We start from the raw sequence: 22,089 nt of genomic DNA on the forward strand, positions 1-22,089 counted from the left end.
GAACTGCTTAATACACATAACTCAGCGTTGGTCAGACTGAGTAAGGAACGTCAACAGGAGAAACAGAAACTGTTCCATGACAGGCGAGCAAAAAGCTTATCTGATCTAAAATCAGGTGACCAAGTCCGTCTCAGAGATCACGAGAAAGGTATATGGGTGCAGAAAGGTATTGTGCAAGCACAAGTAGCACCAAGATCTTATACTATACGTACAGAGCATGGAACGGAAGTAAGAAGAAATCGGGTGGATTTAAGATCTCAACCTAACCATAATGAAGACAACATGACGGAAGAATACCCTGCATCTGACATGTATGATGATCCTCATAATGGTGAACAAACCACGATTCTAGAAAGGTCCAACATGGTAGATGAAACACAGACTGTGTATGAAAGACCCAAAAGGGAAATACGCAGACCTGAGAGACTCATTGAAACGTATTAGATGATGTTCTTAATATGACGTTGTTAATTGTTGCATTGAAGTGTACAAGGCTTATCTTTAAAGAAAAGAGGATGTGATGTTAGTGTATTAGAATGCTTAATATTTGTAGACACTCCCTTACTAATCTGTGTAAGCCTGAATCTTCAGTGATGGTCCCTGGGACCAGGGGGATGCTGGGAAGTGGGTGGTCCAGTGTGCAGTGTGTCTGGAGTTGGTGATGGAATAAACAGCACAGCAGTGAACTCACATGTCTCTGTGTCCTGATGACTGGATTTACAAACATGAACAAAACACTTACGAATGAGGGTCGCAACCACCCTCGCTTTAGAATAATAGGAAGAAAAGGCTATAACCTCATGCCTAAGCATAGCAAGCTTAACATGTTCAGCAGGGGTTAAATGTGTTTCCTGGAGCATTGAGACATCTGCTTTCACATTATTTAAATAGGTAAGGATATGTCTCCGTTTGATAGGAGAATTAATACCCCTAACATTCCACGAAAATATATTAAGGTGTGACATCTATACAGTCGGCAGGAGAATACATAGAGATAGCAATATGACTGCAATTACAGGCACTCTGTATTTGCCACTTTGTAGCAAATTGATCTTGCAGTTGTGCTGCTGAAAAGAGAGGGCATTCAATTAGTGCCGTTTTTTTTCGACCAGTCGGAAAAACTGCACTTTTCGCCTGATTTTAGGTTGAATTTATATTCAACCTATTCAATGCCGAGCAAAATCCGTCACTGGTGAAAACCACGTGTATCAATGAATTCGCTGCTGATATGCGTGTTTTGGTGAATTTGCTCGTTTTTAGCCTAATCTTCACCAATACCAATAAAAAAAAAAAAAAAGTGAAACAGCATGGGCGAAAATAGATAAAAAAATGGGTGAAAACTAGAGATGAGCGGGTTCGGTTTCTCTGAATCCGAACCCGCCCGAACTTCATGTTTTTTTACACGGGTCCGAGCAACTCGGATCTTCCCGCCTTGCTCGGTTAACCCGAGCGCGCCCGAACGTCATCATCACGCTGTCGGATTCTCGCGAGGCTCGGATTCTATCGCGAGACTCGGATTCTATATAAGGAGCCGCGCGTCGCGGCCATTTTCACACGTGCATTGAGATTGATAGGGAGAGGACGTGGCTGGCGTCCTCTCCGTTTAGAAATTAAAATAGATAGGAGAGTGAGAGTGAGACACTTCATTTACTTACTGGAGCTTAGGAGGAGTTATACTAGTGACTGATGACCAGTGACCTGACCCACCAGTGCAGTTTTATAATTTATTATTATTTAATAATCCGTTCTGTTCTTGTTCTCTGCCTGAAAAAAACGATACACAGTGACTCAGTCACACTCACATACCATATCTGTGCTCAGCCCAGTGTGCTGCATCATCTATGTATAATATCTGACTGTGCTCACACAGCTTAATTGTGGGGGAGACTGGGGAGCAGTTATAGGTTATAGCAGGAGCCAGGAGTACATATTAAACAGTGCACACTTTTGCTGCCAGAGTGCCACTGCCAGTGTGACTGACCACTGACCACTGTGACCAGTGACCTGACCACACTGACCACCAGTATAGTATATTGTGATTGTCTGCCTGAAAAAGTACACTCGTCGTGTGACTTGTGTGGTGTTTTTTTATTCTATAAAAATTAAAAAACTCATTCTGCTGACAGACAGTGTCCAGCAGGTCCCTCATTATATAATATATATCTGTCCGGCTGCAGTAGTGATATATATATATTTTTTATATCATTATTTATCATCCAGTCTATACTAGCAGCAGACACAGTACGGTAGTTCACGGCTGTAGCTACCTCTGTGTCGGCACTCGGCAGTCCATCCATAATTGTATACCACCTACCCGTGGTTTTTTTTTTCTTTCTTCTTTATACATACTACATCTCATTATCATCCAGTCTATATTAGCAGCAGACACAGTACAGTACGGTAGTCCACGGCTGTAGCTACCTCTGTGTCGGCACTCGGCAGTCCATCCATAATTGTATACCACCTACCCGTGGTTTTTTTTTTCTTCTTTATACATACTACATCTCATTATCATCCAGTCTATATTAGCAGCAGACACAGTACAGTACGGTAGTCCACGGCTGTAGCTACCTCTGTGTCGGCACTCGGCAGTCCATCCATAATTGTATACCACCTACCCGTGGTTTTTTTTTTCTTTCTTCTTTATACATACTACATCTCATTATCATCCAGTCTATATTAGCAGCAGACACAGTACAGTACGGTAGTCTACGGCTGTAGCTATCTCTGTGTCGGCACTCGGCAGTCCATCCATAATTGTATACCACCTACCCGTGGTTTTTTTTTCTTTCTTCTTTATACATACTACATCTCATTATCAACCAGTCTATATTAGCAGCAGACACAGTACGGTAGTTCACGGCTGTAGCTACCTCTGTGTCGGCACTCGGCAGTCCATCCATAATTGTATACCACCTACCCGTGGGTTTTTTTTCTTTCGTCTTTATACATACTACATCTCATTATCATCCAGTCTATATTATCAGCAGACACAGTACAGTACGGTAGTCCACGGCTGTAGCTACCTCTGTGTCTGCACTCGGCAGTCCATCCATAATTGTATACCACCTACCCGTGGTTTTTTTTTTTCTTTCTTCTTTATACATACTACATCTCATTATCATCCAGTCTATATTAGCAGCAGACACAGTACAGTACGGTAGTCCACGGCTGTAGCTACCTCTGTGTCGGCACTCGGCAGTCCATCCATAATTGTATACCACCTACCCGTGGTTTTTTTTTCTTTCTTCTTTATACATACTACATCTCATTATCAACCAGTCTATATTAGCAGCAGACACAGTACGGTAGTTCACGGCTGTAGCTACCTCTGTGTCGGTACTCGGCAGTCCATCCATAATTGTATACCACCTACCCGTGGTTTTTTTTTCTTTCTTCTTTATACATACTACATCTCATTATCATCCAGTCTATATTAGCAGCAGACACAGTACAGTACGGTAGTCCACGGCTGTAGCTACCTCAGTGTCGGCACTCGGCAGTCCATCAATAATTGTATACCACCTACCCGTGGTTTTTTTTTCCTTTCTTCTTTATACATACTACATCTCATTATCATCCAGTCTATATTAGCAGCAGACACAGTACAGTACGGTAGTCCACGGCTGTAGCTACCTCTGTGTCGGCACTCGGCAGTCCATCCATAATTGTATACCACCTACCCGTGGTTTTTTTTTTCTTTCTTCTTTATACATACTACATCTCATTATCAACCAGTCTATATTAGCAGCAGACACAGTACGGTAGTTCACGGCTGTAGCTACCTCTGTGTCGGCACTCGGCAGTCCATCCATAATTGTATACTAGTATCCATCCATCTCCATTGTTTACCTGAGGTGCCTTTTAGTTGTGCCTATTAAAATATGGAGAACAAAAATGTTGAGGTTCCAAAATTAGGGAAAGATCAAGATCCACTTCCACCTCGTGCTGAAGCTGCTGCCACTAGTCATGGCCGAGATGATGAAATGCCAGCAACGTCATCTGCCAAGGCCGATGCCCAATGTCATAGTACAGAGCATGTCAAATCCAAAACACCAAATATCAGTAAAAAAAGGACTCCAAAACCTAAAATAAAATTGTCGGAGGAGAAGCGTAAACTTGCCAATATGCCATTTACCACACGGAGTGGCAAGGAACGGCTGAGGCCCTGGCCTATGTTCATGGCTAGTGGTTCAGCTTCACATGAGGATGGAAGCACTCAGCCTCTCGCTAGAAAACTGAAAAGACTCAAGCTGGCAAAAGCACCGCAAAGAACTGTGCGTTCTTCGAAATCCCAAATCCACAAGGAGAGTCCAATTGTGTCGGTTGCGATGCCTGACCTTCCCAACACTGGACGTGAAGAGCATGCGCCTTCCACCATTTGCACGCCCCCTGCAAGTGCTGGAAGGAGCACCCGCAGTCCAGTTCCTGATAGTCAGATTGAAGATGTCAGTGTTGAAGTACACCAGGATGAGGAGGATATGGGTGTTGCTGGCGCTGGGGAGGAAATTTACCAGGAGGATTCTGATGGTGAGGTGGTTTGTTTAAGTCAGGCACCCGGGGAGACACCTGTTGTCCGTGGGAGGAATATGGCCGTTGACATGCCTGGTGAAAATACCAAAAAAATCAGCTCTTCAGTGTGGAGGTATTTCAACAGAAAAGCGGACAACAGGTGTCAAGCCGTGTGTTGCCTTTGTCAAGCTGTAATAAGTAGGGGTAAGGACGTTAACCACCTCGGAACATCCTCCCTTATACGTCACCTGCAGCGCATTCATAATAAGTCAGTGACAAGTTCAAAAACTTTGGGCGACAGCGGAAGCAGTCCACTGACCAGTAAATCCCTTCCTCTTGTAACCAAGCTCACGCAAACCACCCCACCAACTCCCTCAGTGTCAATTTCCTCCTTCCCCAGGAATGCCAATAGTCCTGCAGGCCATGTCACTGGCAATTCTGACGAGTCCTCTCCTGCCTGGGATTCCTCCGATGCATCCTTGCGTGTAACGCCTACTGCTGCTGGCGCTGCTGTTGTTGCTGCTGGGAGTCGATGGTCATCCCAGAGGGGAAGTCGTAAGCCCACTTGTACTACTTCCAGTAAGCAATTGACTGTCCAACAGTCCTTTGCGAGGAAGATGAAATATCACAGCAGTCATCCTGCTGCAAAGCGGATAACTGAGGCCTTGACAACTATGTTGGTGTTAGACGTGCGTCCGGTATCCGCCGTTAGTTCGCAGGGAACTAGACAATTTATTGAGGCAGTGTGCCCCCGTTACCAAATACCATCTAGGTTCCACTTCTCTAGGCAGGCGATACCGAGAATGTACACGGACGTCAGAAAAAGACTCACCAGTGTCCTAAAAAATGCAGTTGTACCCAATGTCCACTTAACCATGGACATGTGGACAAGTGGAGCAGGGCAGGGTCAGGACTATATGACTGTGACAGCCCACTGGGTAGATGTATGGACTCCCGCCGCAAGAACAGCAGCGGCGGCACCAGTAGCAGCATCTCGCAAATGCCAACTCTTTCCTAGGCAGGCTACGCTTTGTATCACCGCTTTCCAGAATACGCACACAGCTGAAAACCTCTTACGGCAACTGAGGAAGATCATCGCGGAATGGCTTACCCCAATTGGACTCTCCTGTGGATTTGTGGCATCGGACAACGCCAGCAATATTGTGTGTGCATTAAATATGGGCAAATTCCAGCACGTCCCATGTTTTGCACATACCTTGAATTTGGTGGTGCAGAATTTTTAAAAAAACGACAGGGGCGTGCAAGAGATGCTGTCGGTGGCCAGAAGAATTGCGGGACACTTTCGGCGTACAGGCACCACGTACAGAAGACTGGAGCACCACCAAAAACTACTGAACCTGCCCTGCCATCATCTGAAGCAAGAAGTGGTAACGAGGTGGAATTCAACCCTCTATATGCTTCAGAGGTTGGAGGAGCAGCAAAAGGCCATTCAAGCCTATACAATTGAGCACGATATAGGAGGTGGAATGCACCTGTCTCAAGTGCAGTGGAGAATGATTTCAACGTTGTGCAAGGTTCTGATGCCCTTTGAACTTGCCACACGTGAAGTCAGTTCAGACACTGCCAGCCTGAGTCAGGTCATTCCCCTCATCAGGCTTTTGCAGAAGAAGCTGGAGACATTGAAGGAGGAGCTAACACGGAGCGATTCCGCTAGGCATGTGGGACTTGTGGATGGAGCCCTTAATTCGCTTAACAAGGATTCACGGGTGGTCAATCTGTTGAAATCAGAGCACTACATTTTGGCCACCGTGCTCGATCCTAGATTTAAAGCCTACCTTGGATCTCTCTTTCCGGCAGACACAAGTCTGCTGGGGTTGAAAGACCTGCTGGTGAGAAAATTGTCAAGTCAAGCGGAACGCGACCTGTCAACATCTCCTCCTTCACATTCTCCCGCAACTGGGGGTGCGAGGAAAAGGCTCAGAATTCCGAGCCCACCCGCTGGCGGTGATGCAGGGCAGTCTGGAGCGACTGCTGATGCTGACATCTGGTCCGGACTAAAGGACCTGACAACGATTACGGACATGTCGTTTACTGTCACTGCATATGATTCTCTCACCATTGAAAGAATGGTGGAGGATTATATGAGTGACCGCATCCAAGTAGGCACGTCACACAGTCCGTACTTATACTGGCAGGAAAAAGAGGCAATTTGGAGGCCCTTGCACAAACTGGCTTTATTCTACCTAAGTTGCCCTCCCACAAGTGTGTACTCCGAAAGAGTGTTTAGTGCCGCCGCTCACCTTGTCAGCAATCGGCGTACGAGGTTACATCCAGAAAATGTGGAGAAGATGATGTTCATTAAAATGAATTATAATCAATTCCTCCGTGGAGACATTGACCAGCAGCAATTGCCTCCACAAAGTACACAGGGAGCTGAGATGGTGGATTCCAGTGGGGACGAATTGATAATCTGTGAGGAGGGGGATGTACACGGTGATATATCGGAGGATGATGATGAGGTGGACATCTTGCCTCTGTAGAGCCAGTTTGTGCAAGGAGAGATTAATTGCTTCTTTTTTGGTGGGGGTCCAAACCAACCCGTCATTTCAGTCACAGTCGTGTGGCAGACCCTGTCACTGAAATGACGGGTTGGTTAAAGTGTGCATGTCCTGTTTATACAACATAAGGGTGGGTGGGAGGGCCCAAGGACAATTCCATCTTGCACCTCTTTTTTCTTTAATTTTTCTTTGCGTCATGTGCTGTTTGGGGAGGGTTTTTTGGAAGGGACATCCTGCGTGACACTGCAGTGCCACTCCTAGATGGGCCCGGTGTTTGTGTCGGCCACTAGGGTCGCTTATCTTACTCACACAGCTACCTCATTGCGCCTCTTTTTTTCTTTGCGTCATGTGCTGTTTGGGGAGGGTTTTTTGGAAGGGACATCCTGCGTGACACTGCAGTGCCACTCCTAGATGGGCCCGGTCTTTGTGTCGGCCACTAGGGTCGCTTATCTTACTCACACAGCTACCTCATTGCGCCTCTTTTTTTCTTTGCGTCATGTGCTGTTTGGGGAGGGTTTTTTGGAAGGGACATCCTGCGTGACACTGCAGTGCCACTCCTAGATGGGCCCGGTGTTTGTGTCGGCCACTAGGGTCGCTTATCTTACTCACACAGCTACCTCATTGCGCCTCTTTTTTTCTTTGCGTCATGTGCTGTTTGGGGAGGGTTTTTTGGAAGGGACATCCTGCGTGACACTGCAGTGACACTCCTAGATGGGCCCGGTGTTTGTGTCGGCCACTAGGGTCGCTTAGCTTAGTCATCCAGCGACCTAGGTGCAAATTTTAGGACTAAAAATAATATTGTGAGGTGTGAGGTATTCAGAATAGACTGAAAATGAGTGTAAATTATGGTTTTTGAGGTTAATAATACTTTGGGATCAAAATGACCCCCAAATTCTATGATTTAAGCTGTTTTTTAGTGTTTTTTGAAAAAAACACCCGAATCCAAAACACACCCGAATCCGACAAAAAAAATTCGGTTAGGTTTTGCCAAAACGCGGTCGAACCCAAAACACGGCCGCGGAACCGAACCCAAAACCAAAACACAAAACCCGAAAAATTTCCGGCGCTCATCTCTAGTGAAAACGCCCGCAATTGAATACCCTGTGTCGAATTACTGACGTTTTTTCGACCAGTCAAAAAAAGGCTTCTTATAAGGTGTTGCATTAAGGTGGTTACCTACTCAGACATCCATAGAGGCACCCTAGGTATACCAGAAACCTTCCTACCCTGAGCAGTTAGCCAGTGCAGGAGCGGTTCTTGGTGCGGCCAAGCAGTGCCTGCGCCCGGGGCGCTGCGACCTGGGGGCGCGGCCGCAATCACCACGCAGGCACCGCCGCCTACCCACACCCCGCTCCCCAGCTGCAGCAGACGCCGTGGGCTGTGTGGGTGTCCGCTGCAGCCGGCTCCAGTGACAGACACTAGAGGTCATTATTACTAGTGTCATGACGTCTCCTATAGAGAGGAGCTGCGGGAGGCCAGACGGAGCAGCAGCAGCAGTGGTCGGGAAGCAGGAGCAGGGTAGTGGTAAGTATTGGGTTTTTTTTTGTGTGTGCGTTTGTAAGCGGCTACTAAGGGACACAGCGACAGGGGGCACAACTACTGGGGGCACAGCAACAGAGGCACAACTACTAGAGGCACAGCAACAGAGGCACAACTACTGGGGGCAAAGCAACAGGGGGCACAGCTACTGGGGCAAATCTACTGGGGGACACAACTACTGGGGGCACAGCGACAGGGGGCACAACTACTGGGGGCAAAGCAACAGGGGGCACAGCGACGGGGCACAACTACTGGGGGCATAGCTATAGGGGGCACAACTACTGGGGGGCACAGCTACAGGGGGCAAATCTACTGGGGGCAAATAAACTCGAGGGCACAACTACTTGGGGTAAATCTGGGGGCACAGCTACTGGGGGCATAACTGTGGCCACGCCCCTCCCCTACGAAGCCACCCCCCTATTTTTTGCCACGCACCCCCGGTGTGCACTAACTGTTTTGCCGCTGGGTGGGGTGGTGGAAACTTTCGCACTGGGTGCCACAAGGTGTAGAACCGGCCTTGAGCCAGTGTTACACAAGTAAACATACACTGAATTGTTTTTCATTACAAAAAGCTGAGCAGGCTATTCAGTGGCCTGGATCTTTAACCTACCAAACATACCATGCTGGCCAGGGGTTTGTTTGCATTTTATTCAGCAGTGTCAGTAAATTCTCACCAGGAGAATACGATTTCATAAGCAGCAGCTGCCTTGATGACATATTATAAACAATTATACAACCAACAAACCCCAAACAAAAAAACAAGATTTATTATCCTTTTGGAAACAGCATAAACTCGCCAAATGCAAATGAGGAAACACTCAGACAACTGATTATACAGAAAGAGGCGACTTCTGCCATTGCTAGTTTTCAGGTTTCACATCTTCCAGGCCCTGATGGCTGAACAGACCAGTATTTAATAGCTTTGGTTGGATTCTTGCCTTTTCCCTACAAAAGAGGAGAAGAAAATGCCATAGTGCTGGAACATACTTTCCTGCCAGAATTGCTACAACAACTATATCGGTTATCCTTAAAACGGGTTTCAATCTGGGCTCCCATGCCAACTACAACCCATTTTTGGTTTTGATCACAGACAGCAAAATCTAAGCAAAAATCTCCCCATGATTATTTAGAGAAAACTAACCCCAACCACGCTCCCCATAGTGCATATCTGTCCAGCACACCCATTACTACTGAATGCTTACTCAGTACTTCAGACATATGCAGGCCCAATGATCATGGTAAGCCATGGCTGAACACTCAGGCCCATAGACTGGGCATTTACAGCCTTTTATACAGCATGTAGTGGCTGCTGGCCAGGCTATGGAGAAGGGGGGTTTCCAGGCAACTGAAAACCCCTCCTGCATTTGCCTATGTCACTATACAAATCTTACTTCTCTCCCTAAATTGAATGTCATTACTGCATTCTACTCATTACTCACAACCTGTTCCCCTTCCATATACATACTGAACATAATAGCATTACACCTACCTCCATTAAAAAAAAAAAAATCCAAAATGTATGCCTGTAGTCCCCCCTCTTCTTCCTCTTTGCTCCCCTGCACGTCTTGTTAATTTTAAATACAGTTGTGCTAGAGTGAGCTCTACACCAGTTTGTGTGTCGAAAAATGCATAATTCACTGTATATTACCAGATGTGTGTCTCCGACACATCCACTTGTGTCTATAGAAGTGTGATGGGGAGAGTTCTGGTCTGCGCACATGTTTGTAAATACGCTATTACTGTACATGACCTACATTAGAACGCCCCGTTCTAACGTAGGTCGTGTACAGTAATAGCGTATTTACAAACATGTGTGCAGACCAGAACACAGGTGCATAAATGCCAATCCAAACCGTATCCTTACCAGTAATAGTGAACTGCTTGTGGTTGGCTGATTGCAAAATGCTGATCGCTGCTTGTGAATATGGGCCTAATTCAGACCTGATCACAGCAGCAAAATTGTTCTCTTATGGGCAAAACCATGTGCACTGCAGGTGGGGCAGATGTAACATGTGCAGAGAGAGTTAGATTTGGGTGGGGTGTGTTCAAACTGAAATCTAAATTGCAGTGTAAAAGTAAAGCAGCCAGTATTTACCCTGCACAGAAACAAAATAACCCACTCAAATATAAATTTCTCTGCACGTTACATCTGCCCCACCTGCACTGCCCATTAGAGAACAATTTTGCTGCTGCGATCAGGTCTGAATTAGGCCCTATGTTTTTCCTTGTATGTTTTAGCAATATACAGTATATTTTATTTTTTTCTTTATGTGACCTATTGCTAACCTAAACCTGGCACGTATTATACTGGTATAGACCTGTACGCAACTCATGATTGTGTGGAAACTTTGCACACACTTTGTAAACATGTGCGGCTTTTTAGTCTAATGTTTTTAATGCCACAATTTGGGATGTAGATGCATCTATGATCGGCTGTGCTTATTAAATGGAAACCAGAATGTTCTGCTAATTATTCAGTGTCTTTTTCAGAGGTTTTATACTTCTCCGGCACTGTTATGTTGTACCTCCGCCACCATCCTGATTTCTGCGCGTCCTGTACTTGCCTCCCGGAATTGTCCATTAGCCTCACAAATCTCGTATGGCAAGTCTCCTACTTGCAAGTGCACGCAGTAGTGAAAGGGTGATTGGCAAGTACCATCAGGGCACAAGGTGCAGCCCAGTGCTTTACAGAGGTAGACACGACCCCAGGGGAACGACAGCACTCACTGCATGACGATGTCCTGATCCCGGCACTCTCACTCTTGGTTGTTTGTGTTGATCTGTTGACCCATTAAAAGCATAAATTAATTTCATATTTTCGGACCATGATCATATATCCTGACCATGTAATTATATAGCGACAGCATACTCTGTAGTGCTTTACAATTGTGGACAAACACAGTAAGAAACACAATCCTGGGCATTAACATGCAAATTGGTAAGAGGGCGCTGCTTACCAGGGCTGCCATCAGAAATTGTGGGGCCCTGGACTGACAAAATAAAGAGGCTTTCTCCCCCCCAAAAAATAATTATATATATATATATATATTGTGACAAGAACACTGGGATAGTGTTTGAGGGCAGGTATATTTGTCCCAGGTTCTTGTCTTACATGTTTTAGAAAATGTTAACTTCTAGGAAAAATGCTTTTTGTTTTGTCTGAACCTTTTCAGTTTGCTGTAAAAGCTGGGAAAAGGCTCTGAGAGAGAGATAAGGCGAGTTCTAGACATTGGGCCCAGTTCGGGTCTTTGGCCTCACAGAGGGCTAATCAGGGTTTCAGCTGTGTAAGAGTGATATAGTGCTTCTAACCTGATTAGTATGGGCAGACTGCCTGGGAAGGCTGCAGGATCTGTGTGTGAGAGACACGCTTTCTGATGCAAGTAAGCTATACAGTATGTACTGAAGAACTCTGTGTTTTGTTTAGTGACAGTTAGGAACATCTTATGTTTAGTTAGTGCCGGACAGGCAAGGTATTTTTATTTTGGGGTTTGTTTTATTTTCTGTTTCAATAAAACTGGCCGGGGTCGGTTGTACCAGAAACTGGACTTGTGTTGTTCCTCAGCTGCTGCGGGCTGCCATATTCCCCAGGAAAAGGCACCTTGCACCCCTACAGTGTTACAACTTGGAGGAAAATAAGAGACAACAGCAGGCAGTTGTTGATGAACTTTACAGGCAACAGCGTCAGGATAGAGAGGCCTTAACAGAAGTGGTGCAGAGACTTGCAGCTCGGGTTGGAGATGTGGCCGTCAGTGCTCCAACCAGCTCTAGTTCTATACGAGCCAGTCACTTCCTGCAGAAAATGACAGAGGCTGATGATGTGGAGGCCTATCTGACCACGTTTGAAAGGACTGCCGAGCGTGAGAACTGGCCGAAAGCACAGTGGGCCAGTCTGCTGGCACCTTTCCTGTCAGGTGAGCCCCAAAAAGCTTACTTTGATTTAAGCCCTGCTGAGGCTCGGGACTATGATAAACTAAAGACTGAGATCCTGACCCGCCTGGGAGTCACGCTGTCAGTACGAGCGCAACGGGTGCACCGTTGGCTGTACGCCATGGAGAAGCCTCCGCGCTCCCAGATGCACGACCTTATTCAGCTAACAAAAAAATGGCTGCAGCCAGAGACATTAACTGGTCCCCAGATGGTGGAAAGAGTCGTCATGGACCGCTACTTGAGATCTTTGCCCATGGTCCTGCGCAAGTGGGTGAGCCATGGAAACCCGGGTACTGCTGACCAGTTAGTGGACATGGTAGAGAGGTATTTGGCAGCAGAGGAACTACTGATGACCACCCAGCAACCCATAGGTCCTCGACAGCGCCCTTCAGTAAAGACTGGTAAGACTGTTCCGTGGGAAAACGTTGCTGGGCGGTTAAGAGAACGCAAGGCTGGAGAGACTGTAAACACTGGCCCTGGAAACAGGCCAATGGGGCTAGAACGGTCTATGCTGCCCAAATGGGTTGATAATCGTGTGGTTAAATGTTTTAGGTGTGGTATGCCAGGTCATGTTATTGCCAATTGCCCAGTCACGCAAGAACCCATGCAATGTGATGCTGCCTTTGAATGTCGCAGAATGTCTTTCTTTGCTAGGTTAGCTTGTACAGTGGTACCTTCACCTGAGCTGGAAAAACAAATGTGTGATGTGTTCTTAGAAGGTAACCGGGTAGAGGCCTTGCTAGATTCAGGAAGTTTAGTTACCCTCGTGAAAGCTGGGTTAGTGAACCCCTTAAAGGTCCAGCAAATACCTATTGGGGTAACTTGCATACATGGGGATACCCAACATTATGCCACTGCTGAGGTGAATATAGAAACTTGTTGTGGGTCAGCAATGGTTAAAGTGGGACTGGTCCCTACCTTGGTGCATGAGGCCATAATAGGGAGGGATTTTCCTCATTTTTGGAAACTGTGGGAATCACGGTTATCAACAGATGTGAGAAGTAAAAAGCCAGTTGATAATACCGGTGATTTTATGGATGTACGTGGGTCTTCGGAACTTTCTGGCCCTTTGCCTTTTGCTAGTTTGGCTGGGGAAGTGACAGATGGGGAGTCCAGTGAGGACCCTCTTGCCGGGAACAGAGACATAGTAGTTAGAACTGAAAGCGTGCCTGACCTGGAGGTAAAGAAGGATCTGTTTGCGTCTGAACAGTTAAAGGATCCTACCTTAATAAAGGCTAGAGAGAATGTTAAGATTGTTAATGGGGAACCTGTGGTACCAGGTGACAGGGTTACGTATCCCCACATGGCCATCTGTAATGAGCTCTTGTACCACATTGTCAAAAGGGGTGAGGATGTGGTGGAACAGCTGGTAGTTCCCCAGCCTTATCGGAGAACGGTACTAGATTTAGCTCATAGTCACGTTACCGCAGGACATTTAGGGGCAGAAAAAACCACTGAAAGAGTTTTACAAAGGTTCTTTTGGCCAGGGGTTTATAAAGAAGTGTCTGAATATTGTTCTTCCTGTCCTGAATGCCAGTATCATGCCCCTAGACCCCATTTCAGGAGCCCACTAGTTCCCATGCCTATTATAGAGGTCCCGTTTGACAGCATAGCCATGGATCTCGTGGGGCCCTTGTTAAAGTCTGCTCGGGGCCATCAGTATATCCTGGTAATTATGGACTATGCCACTCGATATCCTGAGGCTGTCCCTTTACGCACTATCACAACCAAGGCGATAGCTAGGGAGCTGGTGCAGGTATTTAGTAGAGTGGGAATACCAAAAGAAATTTTGACTGACCAAGGTACTCCATTTATGTCAAGGATCATGAAAGAATTGTGCAAGTTATTTAAGGTCACTCACCTCAGGACGTCCATCTACCATCCCCAAACTGACGGGTTGGTGGAAAGGTTTAATAAAACATTAAAAAGTATGTTAAAAAAGGTTGTTGAGAGAGATGGGAAAAACTGGGATTGTTTGTTGCCCTACTTGTTAATGGCCATCAGAGAAGTCCCTCAGTCCTCTACGGGGTTTTCTCCATTTGATTTGTTGTATGGTAGACACCCCAGAGGGCTGTTGGATATTGCCAAAGAGACGTGGGAAGGACAGCCCACTCCTTATAGAAGCGTTATTGAGCATGTAACACAAATGCAGGATAGGATTGCAGCCGTGGTACCTGTTGTCAGAGAGCACATGGAACAGGCCCAAAGTGCTCAACAGAGGGTCTATAACCGGAGTGCCAAGATACGGGAATTTGCTCCTGGAGATAGAGTTCTTGTTTTGGTACCCACTGTGGAAAGCAAATTCCTAGCTAAATGGCAGGGTCCATTTGAGATTAGGGAAAAAGTGAATGAGGTTAATTACAAAGTATACCAGCCGGGAAAGAGAAAACCCGAACAGATCTACCATGTTAACTTAATCAAACCCTGGAAAGATAGGTTGTCTCTGTCAGCGGAGCCTTGCCCTTCGGTGTCTTCACCCCGGTTGCTTCCCGCAGTGAAGGTGTCAGAGACATTATCAGCTGATCAGAACAATCAGGTTAAAGAATTTCTCATCCAAAATAGGGAGGTATTTTCAGAGCTGCCTGGCCGAACGACCATAATAAAACATGACATTGTCACAGAACCAGGGGTCAGGGTTCATTTAAAGCCATATAGGATTCCTGAAGCTCAGCGAGAAGCTATTTCTAAGGAAGTTAAAACCATGTTAGAACTTGGAGTCATAGAGGAGTCTAACAGTGAGTGGTCCAGTCCCATAGTGCTCATCCCGAAGCCCGACGGTAGCATACGCTTCTGTAATGACTTTCGTAAGTTAAATGAGGTGTCCAAGTTTGACGCATACCCCATGCCCCGTGTGGATGAGCTTGTAGAAAGGCTGGGAACAGCCAGGTTTCTCACCACATTGGACCTGACCAAAGGTTACTGGCAAATACCTTTATCTGATAGCGCCAAAGAAAAAACAGCCTTTTCGGTTCCGGAGGGGCTGTACCAGTATAAGATGTTACCCTTTGGGTTGCATGGGGCTCCAGCAACCTTTCAACGGGCGATGGGTAAAATTTTGAGGCCCCATAGAAAATATGCAGCTGCCTATTTGGATGATGTGGTAATTCACAGTACAGACTGGGGGTCCCATTTGGTTAAAGTACAAGCAGTACTGGACTCAATCAGAGAGGCAGGGTTAACTGCTAACCCAAAGAAGTGCTGCCTCGCAATGGAGGAGGTCAAATACTTGGGCTTCACCATAGGCAGAGGTCTGATTAGGCCCCAATTGAATAAAGTTGATGCTATTCAAAACTGGCCTCGTCCAGTGAATAAAAAACAGGTAAGGGCTTTTTTGGGAATTACTGGCTACTATAGACGGTTTATTCCTAATTTTGCGACCACAGCGGTGCCGTTGTCAGACCTTACCAAAGGGAAGCAGTCAAATGTGGTGAAATGGAACCCTGATGCAGAAAAGGCGTTCCAAGCATTAAAAGTGGCTTTGTGTTCACAACCGGTGTTGATAACACCAGATTTTTCAAAAGAATTTGTGGTACAGACAGATGCCTCAGAGGTAGGGATAGGTGCTGTGCTGTCCCAAACCAGAGATGGGGACGAACACCCTATCATTTATTTGAGTAGGAAACTCAATGAGCATGAAAAAAGGTATGCCATTGTGGAAAAGGAGGCTTTGGCCATTAAGTGGGCACTAGATACCTTGAGATATTACCTCTTGGGTAGACAATTCAGACTAGTGACAGACCATGCCCCTTTAAAATGGATGTATGTAAATAGAGGCAAGAATGCTCGTGTAACTAGATGGTTTCTAGCGTTGCAGGACTTTAAGTTTACTGTCGAACATAGACCGGGAACACAATTGGCCAACGCAGATGCATTGTCTCGCATCTTCTGTTTGGGGGCTACAAGTGTTCCGGCCCCTAGGTCGAAACAGGGGAGGGGGATATGTGACAAGAACACTGGGATAGTGTTTGAGGGCAGGTATATTTGTCCCAGGTTCTTGTCTTACATGTTTTAGAAAATGTTAACTTCTAGGAAAAATGCTTTTTGTTTTGTCTGAACCTTTTCAGTTTGCTGTAAAAGCTGGGAAAAGGCTCTGAGAGAGAGATAAGGCGAGTTCTAGACATTGGGCCCAGTTCGGGTCTTTGGCCTCACAGAGGGCTAATCAGGGTTTCAGCTGTGTAAGAGTGATATAGTGCTTCTAACCTGATTAGTATGGGCAGACTGCCTGGGAAGGCTGCAGGATCTGTGTGTGAGAGACACGCTTTCTGATGCAAGTAAGCTATACAGTATGTACTGAAGAACTCTGTGTTTTGTTTAGTGACAGTTAGGAACATCTTATGTTTAGTTAGTGCCGGACAGGCAAGGTATTTTTATTTTGGGGTTTGTTTTATTTTCTGTTTCAATAAAACTGGCCGGGGTCGGTTGTACCAGAAACTGGACTTGTGTTGTTCCTCAGCTGCTGCGGGCTGCCATATTCCCCAGGAAAAGGCACCTTGCACCCCTACAGTGTTACAATATATATATATATATATACTGACTCCTATGTGATGTCACACATTGCAACTTTACATATAAGTGGAGCATTGCGGACCTGCAGGAACAATTCACAGAGATCTGATGCACAGATAAGGCTTGTTTTGAGAAGTCCTCCCTGTGCCTCAGCCCGCTGTTGTTGCACAGCCTGCTGCAGTTCTCCAGGCATTGGCAATAGGTTCCAGGAGAGAGCTCCCCTTTCTGTAAGGGCCCGGGGCTCCAGTCCCCGCAGTCCCCCCCTGGTGGCGGCCCTGCTGCTTACAATCAGTAAGGTCTCACCATGTATGCCACTTCTGTATCAAAGTAAATATTACTGTCTTGCTACTCACAGACTCATCCGATATTCTGTAGTCTCCAGAAGGTGAGCCTGCCCGTATCCATCTGCTGCATCACTCTATGGAGGCAAGCTGCTTACTGAGCTACGCTTTGAGCACACTGGAGGTTTTCCTTCTATATGATCTGTTTGTGAACCGTGCAACTTACTAAAGGCAAAACCGCATACTGTATCTCATATGGATGGGATGGCATGGCTGACACCACATTTGTAATTTGAGAGCCAAGTATTAAGCTGTCTTTTGTGAAATAGCGTGGCATACAGACGTCCGTTCTGCAACGGCCCATTTTTTGTGCAAAGTGGAGTTATTCCCTGTCCTAAAGGCCCATACACACTTGCCGATAAAATGAGCGACGTCGTTCATTTCCCCCCTCCCTGAGCAACGTCGCTCATTTTATCGGCAAGTGTGTATGCCGCCAGCGATGACCGATGCGCGTCCCAGCGTGTCGGCAACGATCGTCGCTGTTGCCAATGCATGCATGCAGGATCTGGACTGTCATCTACGACCTGCATGCAGGGCTGGCGGAGGCGTGACGTCACTGAGCGATATGAGCGGTCATATCGCTCAGTGTGTACAGTCGGCCGCCGACCGGCCGGCCCGGGAGGGGAAACGTTAGATGACGTCGCTCACAGAGTGACATCTTCTAATGTGTACGGCTCTTAAGAGACCTGTGTTTTCATTTGATAGGTGTGGTTTGGCCATGGAAGTCTGTAACTCTGTAACTAGCTAAGACCCCACCACCACCACCACCACCACCCTATTTGTGTACATTACGGACACTGAGAGTGTCCCATGATGGAAGGCGTTGTTTTTGGTAAATCTTTTTGCATTGTAGAGCGTGGGCCTGATTCACATCAGACTCAGTGGAGCCATGTTTTGCCACTAGGCATGCACCAGTGCTGTACTGCATTGTGATTGCCGATGCACAGAGTATGCACAAAGTGAGTGACAGGTAGTCAGCGTTTGGGGGATGGCTATAAAAATGCAGGCGTGTCGGGACCGTTTTCTGGGCGTTACTTAGCCACTGCTAATTGGTTCGCAGCTGGAGCAGTTCTGGCATCTTAGGTGAGAGGCCATACCTGGGACAGCATATGGTTGCCTAGCGATCCGATGGTGCGAGCGATATGCACCCAATGTTCCCGCTTATGTATGTGCACACCACGGCGGCTGAGACGATAGCATATTTTCCCAGGAACCCCGTGAGCAAAATCCCAGCTGCATGCACTGAGGTGGTCATTCCGAATTGATCGCACGTAGCAACTTTTTGCTGCTCGTGCGATCAACTTGACGCCGCCTATGGGGGGAGTGTATTTTAGCATAGCAGGGCTGCGATCGCTTGTGCAAAACCGCCCTCCAGTCACCTGGACACGCGTGCGTTTGGATCTCCACTCCCTGAAAACGGTGAATAGACACCCCGGAACGCTTCCCCGCAGTCAATTTTGTTGCGATCGCGCTAGCGATCACTTTCTTCTTTGTTCTGGCCACTGCCCGGCGACAACGGCACGCGTGTGCAGTTTTGACCCGTTCACACCGCAGCGAAGAACTGCTGCGTGCGGACGGGTCGGAATGACCCCCTGAATCCGGCACAGTATTTCTTTCAGATCAGAGCACACTGTAGGTATAATTGTAGTAACGCAGTAAGTGGTAAGATGTTATAAATAGAGATTGCACATGTGTGCAGCTATCTTAGTGGCGGCTGCTTTAGTATTCATTAGAAACGTGTGTATTATAAGCAGTAACATACCTCATGCTGTAAGATCTTTGGCCAACATGACCGCACTCCGCAGAGAATATTGGAGAGGTTCTTGGATGCCTGCAGTGAGGGCACAGGACATCTATCTCAGTCAATCTATATCACTGCACTGCCTGACAATATGGCAGGCTTTTACATGTGCTGAGAAGAGGTGTTGAATACATAGAACCCTCAATCCCCTATATGATAATACATTGGATATCACATTATAATGGACTGATCGGCGCATAACCTCACTGGCTGCTGTCATTCGCACTATTGCACAACTGTAACAAATACACACAGTTTCCAGCACAAAGTAACTAATAATTGTATCCCAGACTCCTGTAATTACTGTGGGTGGGAGCTGCTTCGGTGGATTATATTACTGTTTAGAATGCATCAGATAATTAACAAGAAGATAGCCAGACACATGTTTCTCCGAGCATCTGATGATCTCAGGGTCTGTGCTAGCAAAGTGTCAGATGCCTGCTAGCTTCCTCCACTGTATATAATGGCTTCATGCTGCGATGAATATATTCACAACTTTCTTATCCGATCCCCGAGCAATTCCTAGCGATTACACAACACTCTGCAAGAGAGCTGTGTGCTTGTCACACATGGGGGGTTATACCCTGTGTCTGCTGGGCATCTGCCAAGTCACTGACCTGGGAATGAACCAACCCGTTTGGTAGGTGATGTGTGTGCTGACATTACATGTGTACAAACACAGAAGCAAATCTGTGTAAGTTATATGTGGGCGGCCTGCCAGCACAGGAATCACTGCCAACTGGGAGAGTGAGAAGCGTGAATCACAGAGATCCAGCGCACGAGCTATATCCTCAGGACATACTTGTCATGCTTTGTATTTTACTAGGGGATCACTGTGCCTAGCGGCAGATGATAGGATTATATACAGCAGGTGGCGGTGCTGAGGGAAGGCTTGGTGCCTGCAGACATGCGGTGGAAAGCGGCTAGGTAACAGTGGCTGGTGCCAATTCTGTCACCCTCTGCAAAGATGTCTATGTTAAGTTACAGAGATTACACCGGTTAATACCTGGCAGCATATGGAGGCTCATTCAGGCGTAGTTGTTCTTGCTGATGTTATCTTCTGCTGTATGCAGTTGCGATTATATGCTAATATGGGCAGACGCTAACCTGAGCATAGGAACGCCCACTGCTGTTGCATCATTTCCGAACGACGGTGTATAATTGCTGATACATCGGTACCATCAACGCAAATCAGGTAATTTCAAAGAGTCTGAGTGCCTCTGTATACGCGCAAGCTGAGCTACTCTCCCAGGCGCTCTCCAGTAGCAAGTACGATTGCAACTGCTAATTTATGCACTCCCAGAAAACGCTGTCTGAACGGCCAAGACACGCCTGCGTTTACCCGACCACTCCCCATTTCCAGCGCCAAACGCTACCTTCCTGTGACTCACTTTGCCTAACCCCCCTTCTCCTGCAAACCCCCCCGCTGTGAGGACAATCAGGATGTTGTCTGTTGGTAATATGATGCTGAAATTCCGAGCGGCGTCGGTATGTAGACGCCGGCATTGCATCCTCCCTGGTTGCTGTGACCACCAGTGTATATATATATATATATATATATATATATATATATATATATATATATATATATATATATATATATATATATATATATATATATATATATAGCAGTACGCTACAGTAGTCCACTGCTCTACCTACCTCTGTGTCGTCAAGTATACTATGCATCCATACCTGTGCTGCATTTTAGTTGTGCGCAGTATATAGTAGGAGGGGACAGTGCAGAATGTTGCTGTGACCATCAGTATATATATATAGCAGTACGCTACAGTAGTCCACTGCTCTACCTACCTCTGTGTCGTCAAGTATACTATGCATCCATACCTGTGCTGCATTTTAGTTGTGCGCAGTATATAGTAGGAGGGGACAGTGCAGAATGTTGCTGTGACCACCAGTATATATATATATATATAGCAGTACGGTACAGTAGTCCACTGCTCTACCTACCTCTGTGTCGTCAAGTATACTATGCATCCATACCTGTGCTGCATTTTAGTTGTGCGCAGTATATAGTAGGAGGGGACAGTGCAGAATGTTGCTGTGACCACCAGTATATTTATATAGCAGTACGGTACAGTAGTCCACTGCTCTACCTACCTCTGTGTCGTCAAGTACACTATGCATCCATACCTGTGCTGCATTTTAGTTGTGCGCAGTATATAGTAGGAGGGGACAGTGCAGAATGTTGCTGTGACCATCAGTATATATATAAAGCAGTACGGTACAGTAGTCCACTGCTCTACCTACCTCTGTGTCGTCAAGTATACTATGCATCCATACCTGTGCTGCATTTTAGTTGTGCGCAGTATATAGTAGGAGGGGACAGTGCAGAATGTTGCTGTGACCACCAGTATATATATATATATATATAGCAGTACGGTACAGTAGTTCACTGCTCTACCTACCTCTGTGTCGTCACGTATACTACAAAAGTTCAGTAAAATGACCCAAAGTTCAAAATTAAAAGCGTCTGATGAGAAGCATAAACTTGCCAATATGCCATTTACGACACGGAGTGGCAAGGAACGGCTGAGGCCCTGGCCTATGTTCATGGCTAGTGGTTCAGATTCACATGAGGATGGAAGCACTCATCCTCTCGCTAGAAAACTGCAGTGCCACTCCTAGATGGGCCAGGTGTTTGTGTCGGCCACTTGGGTCGCTTAGCTTAGTCACACAGCTACCTCATTGCACCTCTTTTTTTCTTTGCATCATGTGCTGTTTGGGGACTATTTTTTAAATCTGCCATCCTGTCTGACACTGCAGTGCCACTCCTAGATGGGCCAGGTGTTTGTGTCAGCCACTTGGGTCACTTAGCTTAGTCACCCAGCTACCTCATTGCACCTCTTTTTTTCTTTGCATCATGTGCTGTTTGGGGACTATTTTTTGAAGTGCCATCCTGTCTGACACTGCAGTGCCACTCCTA

At 46.5% G+C, this 22,089-nt stretch overlaps 1 long non-coding RNA gene across 2 annotated transcripts; it reads right to left on the reverse strand.

The window, feature by feature from the left end:
* Positions 1-9,319: 9,319 nt before the first annotated feature.
* Positions 9,320-20,229, reverse strand: LOC134970222 (uncharacterized). Of its 2 annotated transcripts, XR_010189724.1 has the most exons (4): positions 20,152-20,229; positions 19,107-19,175; positions 11,096-11,350; positions 9,320-9,515 (listed from the first exon to the last, which is right to left on the reverse strand). It is a non-coding gene; the product is annotated as an uncharacterized LOC134970222 (long non-coding RNA). The 2 variants fall into 2 exon arrangements; XR_010189725.1 differs by lacking the exon at positions 19,107-19,175.
* Positions 20,230-22,089: the final 1,860 nt, after the last annotated feature.

The sequence above is a fragment of the Pseudophryne corroboree genome, chromosome 11 (assembly GCF_028390025.1).
Source record: "Pseudophryne corroboree isolate aPseCor3 chromosome 11, aPseCor3.hap2, whole genome shotgun sequence".
NCBI lineage: Eukaryota > Metazoa > Chordata > Amphibia > Anura > Myobatrachidae > Pseudophryne > Pseudophryne corroboree.